At 39.0% G+C, this 10232-nt stretch overlaps 1 protein-coding gene across 1 annotated transcript in view; it reads left to right on the top strand.

Moving 5' to 3' along the window:
• SMPX (small muscle protein X-linked) overlaps positions 1 to 9701 on the top strand; it is a 39792-nt gene extending 30091 nt beyond the window's left edge. Inside the window, exon 5 of the mRNA XM_057383269.1 lies at positions 8637 to 9701. The gene's annotated coding sequence lies outside the window, so the exon portion shown is untranslated. The remainder of the gene's footprint in view (positions 1 to 8636) is intronic.
• The last annotated feature ends 531 nt before the right edge of the window (positions 9702 to 10232 follow it).

The following is a 10232-nucleotide window of genomic DNA, read 5'->3' as shown; positions in this document are numbered from 1 at the left end:
AAAGAGAAAGAGAAAGAGAAAGAGAAAGAGAAAGAGAAAGAGAAAGAGAAAGAGAAAGAGAAAGAGAAAGAGAAAGAGAAAGAGAAAGAGAAAGAGAAAGAAAGAAAGAGAAAGAGAAAGAGAGAGAGTGGGGTTATAGCTACCAATGGCTCCGACGAGTCCTTTGAGGTCCGGATTCCATGGATTCACTGACGTCCATTGGGGGGATCCCATCAGGGTCTTTTCAGAGAGACTCTTTATAGTCTTTTCGAAAGCGTATGGCAGCAGGCCAGGGGGCTGCAAAGCAAGGAAAAAAAACAGCCAAGAGGTGGGGAAAGAATGTCCATTGTTCTGTAAGGTGCACAGTATGGGCTGTACCGTTCTCTCCGCCTTCACATCAGGAACGGTGCGACCATCCGTAGCTTACACGTTGTACTCAGCAGCCTGGGAACTGGAACTTGGCAGACATCCCACCATGATCTGGCTCGGACTCCTTTGAGCAAAAGTCCCCCTTTTCTCCCCTTGGGGGTTTTTGGGGTGCTCAGTCTCTGTCCATGCCGAAGATCGTGACACAGTCAAGGTACTTCTGTACGGTCTCTTACACCCCCAAACTCACAAGTCACTTTTGGAGCAATCCAGGCATTCCATGGTTTAGCTGTAATAATTTGATCATGTTTAATCCAGGGTGCAGAGTTCAGAGCCAGTAACTGTTCTCTTGCCTCCTGTGCTTTACCTGCAGTTGCCTCAGAGGCATTTCCCCAAGTCAGCTCTGTGGTGGCTGCCAAGTGCTGCCTGCACAGAGCCTCTGCAGCAGGAGAACTCACCACCACGGACATTTTTGCCTAGCTGGACCTCTTAAATTGGTACTAGTCAAGATATAGGGAWATTTRTTTATTTTTYACTGGAAATGTTGATATCTGAGGGTTTTTTGACTTTTGAAACTGCTACTCACTGCAACATCTTGGACTGTTAGGAAACTCATACATGTGGATCATCAGCATCTGGGTTCCACTTAGCAAAAAAAAAAAGGCACTATAACATATGACAAATATCATTCTCTCTTCTCTCCAATCTCAGAAACAGAAACCCCAGCTATGCAATTAACTCTCAGAGGGTGCATTTCATATTGCATCCCCACTCTCAGTACAACAAGGACACCCCATTGTTTTATATGTCACAGCTTTTTTTTTTACTTGCTCTTTCAATATTTTTATTGTTTGTTTTGGGGTGGTTTTTTATTTTTTTTTTTGTTGTTGTTGTTTTGGGGTTTTTTTGGTTTGTTTTTTTCTGTTCTGAATAGTTCACCAATCATTATTTTATTCACAATGATGCTTTGCCTGGTCCCTTCTGTATATATCTCTGTCTTGTAGACATCACAATTACCAGTCCATAAGAGGTCCTGGCAAGCTCTTTTCATTTTCACAATGCACCACCACCCAGGTGCATTGTTACTGGCTATTTTCCACCCTGTGCAGCTGAGTGGTTTTGGTGTCATTGGAGAAATCAATAGGATTTGTTGCACCTCAAAGGAGGTAATAAACACTTTGCAGGATCAGCCATTAGGACTTGGCTTCTTCGCTGGTGAATTTGCTACAGCAAYAATTCCTGAAGTTTCACTGTCTGCTTTTATGGGGAATGAAAATGAAATGCAACTAAACTGTCCAAGAAATCCCTCTCTAATCTCAGTGACATRAACTTTTTGCCACTTAAGCTCTTTAAGCCATTTGGCTTCATTAATAGACTATTTGTGTGTACTTGCTAATATGGTCAGGATGATGCCTTACAATAGGGACCAAGCTCTTGAGTGATGCATGCATTGGAAATCAAATGTTTTTTTATAGCAGRAATTGAATAGGTGAATGAGAACCACTTAACATAAACTCAGAAAACTTTTTTTTCCCCTATATTGATAAATAATTGYGAAGAATTATAATTCTAGACCCACACCTGCATGGACTTGGCAGAGCTTGCTAAAGTGCTAGGGAGGAAATGCTTTTTTTTTTTTTTTTTTCCTTCAGAAAGCACTAATTTAAAAGATAGAAAGTGCTGCAGTATGGCTCTCATTAACAGAGGCAGAAAGAGCCACTGCAGCTCCTTAYCAACAGCTTTAATCACAGCATATGGTATATACTGCTAAATCTTGGCTTCCCATTATGAATCACAAATGACCTCATAAAGTCCCAAAGCAACTGAAGATGGGCCTGCAAAATCTTTTTATAGGGGTGACACTTTAAATTATGAGAATTTGTAGGGAAAATGTTAATGAAAAGCAGAAAATTGAAATGAAAAACTTGAATTTAATGGGAGGTAAGCATATGTTACAKCCACTGAGCTTTAAACCCATGCACCGTGGGGAGAAAATGTTAAGGGTAGCTCCAAAAAAAGTCATTGCAGAAGTAGTAATRCCAATAACAGAAAGTATACCAGAATTTATATAGGGTTTTCTTTCTAATAGCATTCCAACGAGTTCTGCATTACCAGTCCTTTAAAATTAATCTCTTTATGAACARCTCAGATATGATAAACTTCAAGATATGGTTTGCCAGCTTTGAGAAACTGTTTTTTATCTCCTYAGACAAGGTATTTAAATCAGCATCTGTAGTGAATCTGTAAGCTAGAAACCCCCATGCTCCTTAAGGTGCTATTTCATGTAAATGATAACTGGCAGCCCAGCWTAATGTTTTAGGCAGCTTTCTGATCTCAGCCAAGAGATACCCAAAGAAAAGTAAAATTATAACTGATAAGGCTAAAGAGGTATAAAAGTTCAGAACATGCTTCCATGCTCTAGAGGTTGTAGKGTTTGTAACACACTACAAATCCCAAACCTCTTGAATTGGGACTAGTCAAGATAAAGGGAAATTTGTTTATTTTTCACTGGAAATGTTGATATCTGAGGGTTTTTTTGACTTTTGAAGCTGCTGCTTATTGCAACATCTTGGACTGTTATGAACCTCATACATGTGGATCATCAGCATCTGGGTTCCACTTACAAAAAAAAAAATAAGGCACTATACCATATGACAAATATCATGCCTTTATGGACATTACATCTTTCAGAAAACAAAAATTTAGATTTCATGTTGATCCCAAAGACTTTGATTCAACAACTGTTCTTTCAGAACCACTGAGCTAAATTGTGTCTCTTTTGAAAGTTTCTTTGGTGACAAAGCTTTGTGTCAGTGCAGGTGACAAGAAATTTTGGCAACAGCATAACACATAAGGAATGTTTCCACTSGACTTTTTTTGTCTTAAATCAAAGGATTTATTGTGGCTGACCAGACCTGCTGTCACACAGCACTCGGCTGCAGCTCCTCTGTGTGTGCAAAACTGAGCTGCAAACTCTGAAAGGGTCAAAACTGTCCTTCACTCCCTGTGTCACACTGTCCCAACTAAACTGTAAAATCAGAGAAATAGCATATTTTATGGGAAAAAAGAGCATGTGGCTTTCAATAATTTCTTCATAGTGAAGATAGGCAAAATTAATTATTAAAAAGATAATTTTTTTTTTTTCATTTCAGTGGGACATATTTTTTTACTGAGCATTCTTTGTCAGACAAATGGAAGGAATTTAAATTCTGACCTTGTTTTTTTTTTTGTTTTCAAACTCTGCATGTATGTGTATGTGCAACCTGCATCTCCATTCTCTGCTGCTTGTCATGTATATTTATTGACTCTAGGTAAAGTGCCAAAAAAAAGGAACAAAAAAATTTAGACAAAAAAAAAGCTAGCATAAATGTTTATCTTTCCAGCATTTCACAGRGAAAATACCCAGAAAATATAAATGAGAGAAAATATATTTTAAAAGACATATGATATATGCTCATATATATTAAAGTTGCTCTCAATATCTTTACAGAAATATAACAAATATGTTGAAATAATTTATTAAAAAACAGTGCAGGAAAGTATAATTTAATTCAAAGTAGGATCTTTCATTTAGTCAACCAGATACCACTGGAAAGGAGTCAAGGGATGAACTCCCCTTTGCAACATAAAACATCTCTCTGGCATCCCATCACAGTATTAATGTGTTAACCTGGGGCACATTTGACTTCCTGCTGCTTCCTGTGGCATCTGCGTGGACAGTGATCCCAATTTGATATAAATATGAAAGTGGCTGCACAGGAGAAGCTGATTGTAGCAAATGCTGCCTGTCAGAGTGAAGTGAGGGGAGAGGAATTAAAGCAGATCCACTGGCACTCCAGGTGACTGTCTCCAAAAGGTCAAGGCTTTCACCAGATGTGCAGGAGAATTAGAGTCTAAGGAGATAGTCTGGCTTTATTTCACATTGACAATTCACTGGAGCAATCAAAGGAGACATGTCCCTGGGTTTACCTTTTGCCCAGGTTTTTCCTTCTGCAGAGCAGTGTGTTTGTAATTCCAGGCTAATTCTGCTCCAGACGAGCAGACATTCATGACCTCTGTCCCCTTCTTACCTTACTGTAACCGATACCCTTTTCATTCCCAGTGTGCTGTTTGCTAGGAATGGCCAGATGTCCTTTAAATGAYATCATGGGAACAAAACTCTTTCCTGGGTCTCCTAATTCCATAAGAAGTCATTACCCTAATTTCCGACTAGCATTTTGAAGGGGCATTTTTTTTAACCCTTTTCATTGATTTTTTCCAAGTAGTGCAGAATTTTTTTCAAGCAACCATACGTGTTGTGTGTGTGCAATTCACACTGTATGTAATGAACACGTTCAGTTTGGAATCTTTGGAATCTGGGTGATTTAAACCACGATCCACAGCCTGGTTGAACAGTGCTGTGAAGAAAAGACCCAATTTTCCAAATGCAAAAATGCAACCCCTCTGTCTGTTCCCAAATAGAGTGGTCCTTGCTGCCTCTTTTCGAGTGTTGCATTCATGACTGAGATAGTGGTGAGTAAGAGATCTATAAATGGGTTCTGGTGAGCAGTAAACATCATGTGGTCGTTCTCTTTGGGAGTTTGTTGAGTGGGAGGCATTTGCTGAACCTTGGTGCACTTGCTGTAATCACTGATCCTCTCTGGAGTGCTAATGGCTGTTTTTTTTTTCCTTTGTAAAGTTACTTCTTGCAAAAGAGGATGCCTTAATGGAATTCTGGGGTTAAATATGTAAGGTTGGAAACTATTGAAATAAAGAAAAGAAAATTTTRTTTAGTGCCTAGGTGATTCATGCATGGTCTTTGATTATATAGTATTAGCACCAAATGTGGTCATTTTATTGCTTTTATGGAGATACATCCAAAATCTGGATTGATTTAATGTTTCTTCTTCTTCCAGCTAGCATGCTCTATAAGAACAGAAAACATTGACAATTGGAATTACTGGTGCTTTTTAAAGAATAAATCTTTTATTTGCTTGCTGTTAACCAGGGTGTTTTCAGAGAATAAAAGGGAGACGTAGCATTAAAAACTGTAATTTTGAAAAAGAAAATAGTGAGATTTTGCAGTTCATTCCTTTATTTACATTTATTTTTGAAGTTGCATCTGTGTTGAACGGCACAGACATTAAATAATTTCTTACATAAAAATAACTATTGCTTTTTCCTGTGGTTAGAAACCTCAGGGAATGAGTATTTTTTTTTATTCCAGAAGCTGACACTGGTGTCCAACCGACTGCAGATTCTCAGTCAGGGAATGGGGAAGGTCTTGAGGGCTGAAAACCCTCTAATTCAGAGCTTCAAAATGCTCCTAAGCAAGTGCTTATGYCACCCTTAATCAGGACAACATTTAAGCATTTCTCTCAAGTGTATTTTTTTAAATGACCCAGGGTTTTTGGGGTAAGGTGAGGGAATCTGGTGATAACCTGCAGCAGCTGAGAGAATCACCAGAGCATGTAACTGGGAGGATTATTAATGTACCAGAAGCAACCTATTTTTGAGTTTACAGGCTCCCATTGATCTCCAGAGGAGTTTGTGCTCTAAAAATAACGTGCCTTTGGGAGCTGGGACAGAGAGAATTGGAGCTGGCCAGTGGGAGGTCTGAGTGGATTAGGGCATCGTGGGGAGATAATTGAGGGTCCACTGACTGCAAAGGGAGCTCAGCTAGTGATTATAAACAACCAGAGAGCAGAGAGGGCACCTGAGAGAAAGATAATGTTAGCAGGTGTTAAAATAGCACTGCTTGCAACCAGCATGCTCTAGACAAAAATCTGAGAGCAGGGGGCTTGGTTTTCCTCAGCACCTGAGCCCTGAGGAAAGATTCATCATCATGGCAATTTGATTTCTGCTTCTTTTGGATGGCAAGTGGCAGGATCCTGGGAGCTATGTTTTTTGGGGTTTAATTGTTCCTCCTGCTAACTAGCTAGTCTTGTGGGCACATGGGTTTCTTTTGGTTCAAGCTGCTGTGTCTCAGTTGGGACTAAAAGAGATGGACAGAGGAGGTGTTTTGGTCACTGCCTGGTGAGGAATTTGTGGCAATGGGAAGAAAAGAGGTTCTTGCTTGGCTGGATAGGATCTGATGCCACTTTGGAGCTTTCAGCCCTGAGGTCATAAAGGTATTAAAGTGATACTAATGTTGATTTCAATTATAGTTGAATGACAAAGGGCTGGGAACCACGAGGAAACAAAGAAAGGACAAAGAGGTATTTGAAAAAAAAAAAATGGAGGCGTGACTAAAAGTAATCCCATAAATAAACCAGATTGCTTGGTTTATTAGCAGCACAGTAATAGAACGTGTAACACCTTGCTGTTCTAGTTTGTAAACTCACTGATGGCTCCACAGCCTRTTGGTAAAAGAAGTTTTATTTCCTATTTGGATGAAATTCCCTTCACTTCAATTTGTGCCTGTTGTCTCCTCTCCTGTCACTGGCGACAGTGAGGAAAGTCTGTCTCCATCCTTCTTGTATCCAAGGGCTTTGTACCCATTGCTTTGTGTCACCAAGATCCTTGGGGGCTTGCACTGCACAGGACAGCTGTCATTAACAACTCAGGAAATAAGGAAAAGCTAAACTACTTAAAGGAGATAATCATGGAGCAGATGTCCCTAGGGTGACACCTGCAGAAAACACAGCCTTAAAATCCAAGGTGCTGAACCTGCTAGAAAACACCATGTTATCCTAAAACCCAAAATGCCAAATTACAGCTGTCCATCATGCCACARAGCTGCCCACAGTGTGTTTGGAGGCAGAAGCTGTTGCTGGCCTCCTTCAGCAGAAGGATCAGAAAACACTTGTGACATCAGGGACCACCCYGTGCTCAGATTTGCCCGCTGTGCCCTGCACACTCTTCCTCCAGAGCTCGAGTTCAGTCATAGCCAGCAATGTTTTATTCACACACCACTTGAAAACAGCCACCCAGTGATATTCAGGAACAGGCACAGAAGAGTTTGAAARGGAAAGGAGAATAATCCTGAATGTTGGAGCACACGGAGAGCGTGTGTAGGCAGGAGGTAATTATATAGGACAGGATTACACATGAGTRCCTATCCCAGGGAGCCATCAAATACAGCCTCAAAGCTGGATTTCTTTTTGAGATCAGAGAAATACCTAAAATTACCTGATTGGAAGGAAATTTCAGCTGAAATGGAGCAGTGCATTGCCTTACTGAGCCCATCCATCAGATCTCTACATGGTTTGATTGYTAATGGCCACAGACAGTGTTGGTAGCACCACGTGTGGTTTTATGGCCACTTCACTGTGGGTATTGACACCTCCCACTTTTTTTTTTCCAAGGCAAGTTAATTAACATTTGACTTCTTTATTTAAAAGTTGCCCTCACTTGCAAGCAGTGGGTGTAAGCAATGTAGGGTTTCTCTTAACAGCACCTTTCTTGTCCAGGGAAGAGTTTCTTCTGAAAGCTGAGCAATCCCATTTTTCTGAATGTCCCTCCAGCATTTGTTCAAAAGTGCACAGCCTGCACGTGTCCAGGAGCACAGCAAAAGCTCATTTTATATAAGAATTGTGAAACACAGAGGGTTGTCATTTTTTTTTGTTCTGTCCTGTGACTTTTTCTCTGTTTTCAAGCATTTGTTAAAGGTTCRTGAGTTCATAAAATTTACCAAAAGTAGACATATTCCTTGGCCTCAAATACATCTTAGTTAATTAAACATATATGGTGAGAAATTCAGTGTCTTGACTTTTTGAAAGTTAATTGCAAAACCTGTTTTCAGGTTTTCAGCATTGGTCTGGAACCACTGATATCAATAGCAACCATGGTATCTCTTGACTTCAAAGAGAACAGAAATAGGCCTATGCTGGGCTTCAAATTAGCTGTGACTATTCAGGAAAAAAAATCACTGTAGACAGGTCAGAGGAAATTGCTCATCACTCCCCAGATGTAAGCTAAGTGTCCCCCCAACCTTGCCTTAGATAAATGAGTAAATCAGTGGGATTTATGAAAAGAGAACAGAAAATGCTTTCTACTCTGCCTWGAATACTGTGCCCAGTGCTGAGAATTGAAGCAGAAATAGGAGAGAAGGGGAGCTGTGACAAAAGTCATTACAGGAACAAAGAAGAGAGGCTGAAAATTCCCCAGGAMTGTTCAGTTTAGATGGAGTCTCACTTGCCAGTAAAGACTCCAATGGGCAGAACGGAGTAGGCAAGAGAAGAGGGTAAGCAAAGCAGTTGAAAAAAATTTATATTTATATAWGCTCCTCCTCACAGCTTCTCTGCATGATCTGAAAATACCTATGAGTGCACCAATAATGATTAATTTCTGGTCTTGTGTTTGTTGCACAGGTCTGACAAATGAAACCGAATGGATTCCACTGAATGGAGATAATTTGAAATCTTTTATATATTTGTATGAAGACTATGAACTTCCCAACTCTTCAATACCCCATAGGAAGCATCTTCTTTGTACATTTATATCAAAACTTTCTTGTCCATTTTGTTTAACATAGGAAAGTGCTGCTGAAATAAAACAGAACAAAGCAATTAACAATGAATATMTGTATGTAAAAGAGGGATTTTGACCTGAGAAAGTGTGTAATTTGAAGTTTGAGAAAAAGTAGAATAAATCCTTAAAAAAATTACATCATTATTTGCAATTAATTAAGTTACTTTCTTTTTGAAAAATGTCAGTGTGTACAAAAGAGTTTTTAAAYGAAGTCACAAAATGCAGAATAAATGAGGAGTGTAACATCTTATTTCCTGTTGTGAGTTCCTGGTTATAGAAGAGGAATGATGTATCATGTGTAATAAAGGAAATGAAAATATTAAAAGCTATGGTCTTTCTGGCCAGTTGAGCTAAATTCTTCTTTTAGAGACAGAATTGTAGAGACAAAGTGTTTCTTCATCTCAAGAATTTAAAATGCGCTGCTGTTCTGATGTTTATGCATCACCTCTATACAATGAATATACAAGATGTGAGGTAGCTGASAGAAAACCTGCAACTTTTATTCAAATAAACAGTCATCCAGCCTTGATGGGACATGTTGATGAATACAGCTTGAGGGATCATTATCTTCAAAAGCTCAAATCAAAAGGGGCCATCAGAGAACAGATGCTGGGCAAAAGCCATGAATGATCTTGCACAGAGTGATTAATCCTTGCTTCTTGTGTTATATAGACTGGACATAAAAGAAGAACTGTTCAATGCATATTCTRTTTTTGGAAATGAGATCTTAGTGTTTGAAAAATTTAATACACTGTGTCYCCTTGGTCTCTTTTATGTTATTTACTGCAAAGGGATATGAGGAGCTGTTTTTTAATAATATTCTTCTAACGTTGATTGAAACTATTCTACATACTCTGAAACTCTCTGCCTGGGTCTTGTTTATTCAAATAAAATAAAGATGATTATTCTGGTTAGAAAACAGATTTCAAGTTGAATATTACTTACTATGACATTCATTTAATTCTTGTTTGCTCCATCAGATAACACAAAAGCTAACTGAAATTATTTTTGAATTTTAAGTTTCCATATATTTGCATTACTTTGTACAGGAAATTAGAAAAGAGTTGTACTCTCTGCAGCTCAATTAAAAGGACATTCATGCATTTTTTACCTTGAATATACAATACCAACATTGCTGACTACTCTGCTTTATCCTTACATGCCCTGATTTCTCTTAATGCATTTCTTGGAGGTGAACATCCCTGAAAGACAGGTTGAAATGAAGTGTCAAGAGACAGAATGCATCAGGAGCACTTTTCACTTACATCCTGATGTCTGTTCAAYCGAAAATGAACAATTTTCCCCAACACTGCATTATCAGTCACTGAGACTGGACTGCATTGTTCCTACYGGTATGGAAATAATAAAAAAGAAAAAAACAATAATCCTTTGATCCAAATGCACACTGAAGGTGAGATGAGTCAGGGCTTCAGCTT

Source organism: Malurus melanocephalus, unplaced genomic scaffold (genome assembly GCF_030028575.1).
Source record: "Malurus melanocephalus ecotype Western Australia unplaced genomic scaffold, MMel_1.1 scaffold_618, whole genome shotgun sequence".
Taxonomy (NCBI): domain Eukaryota; kingdom Metazoa; phylum Chordata; class Aves; order Passeriformes; family Maluridae; genus Malurus; species Malurus melanocephalus.
The sequence above is the reverse complement of the archived record's forward strand: the minus strand, read 5'-3'. Positions and strand labels throughout refer to the sequence as shown.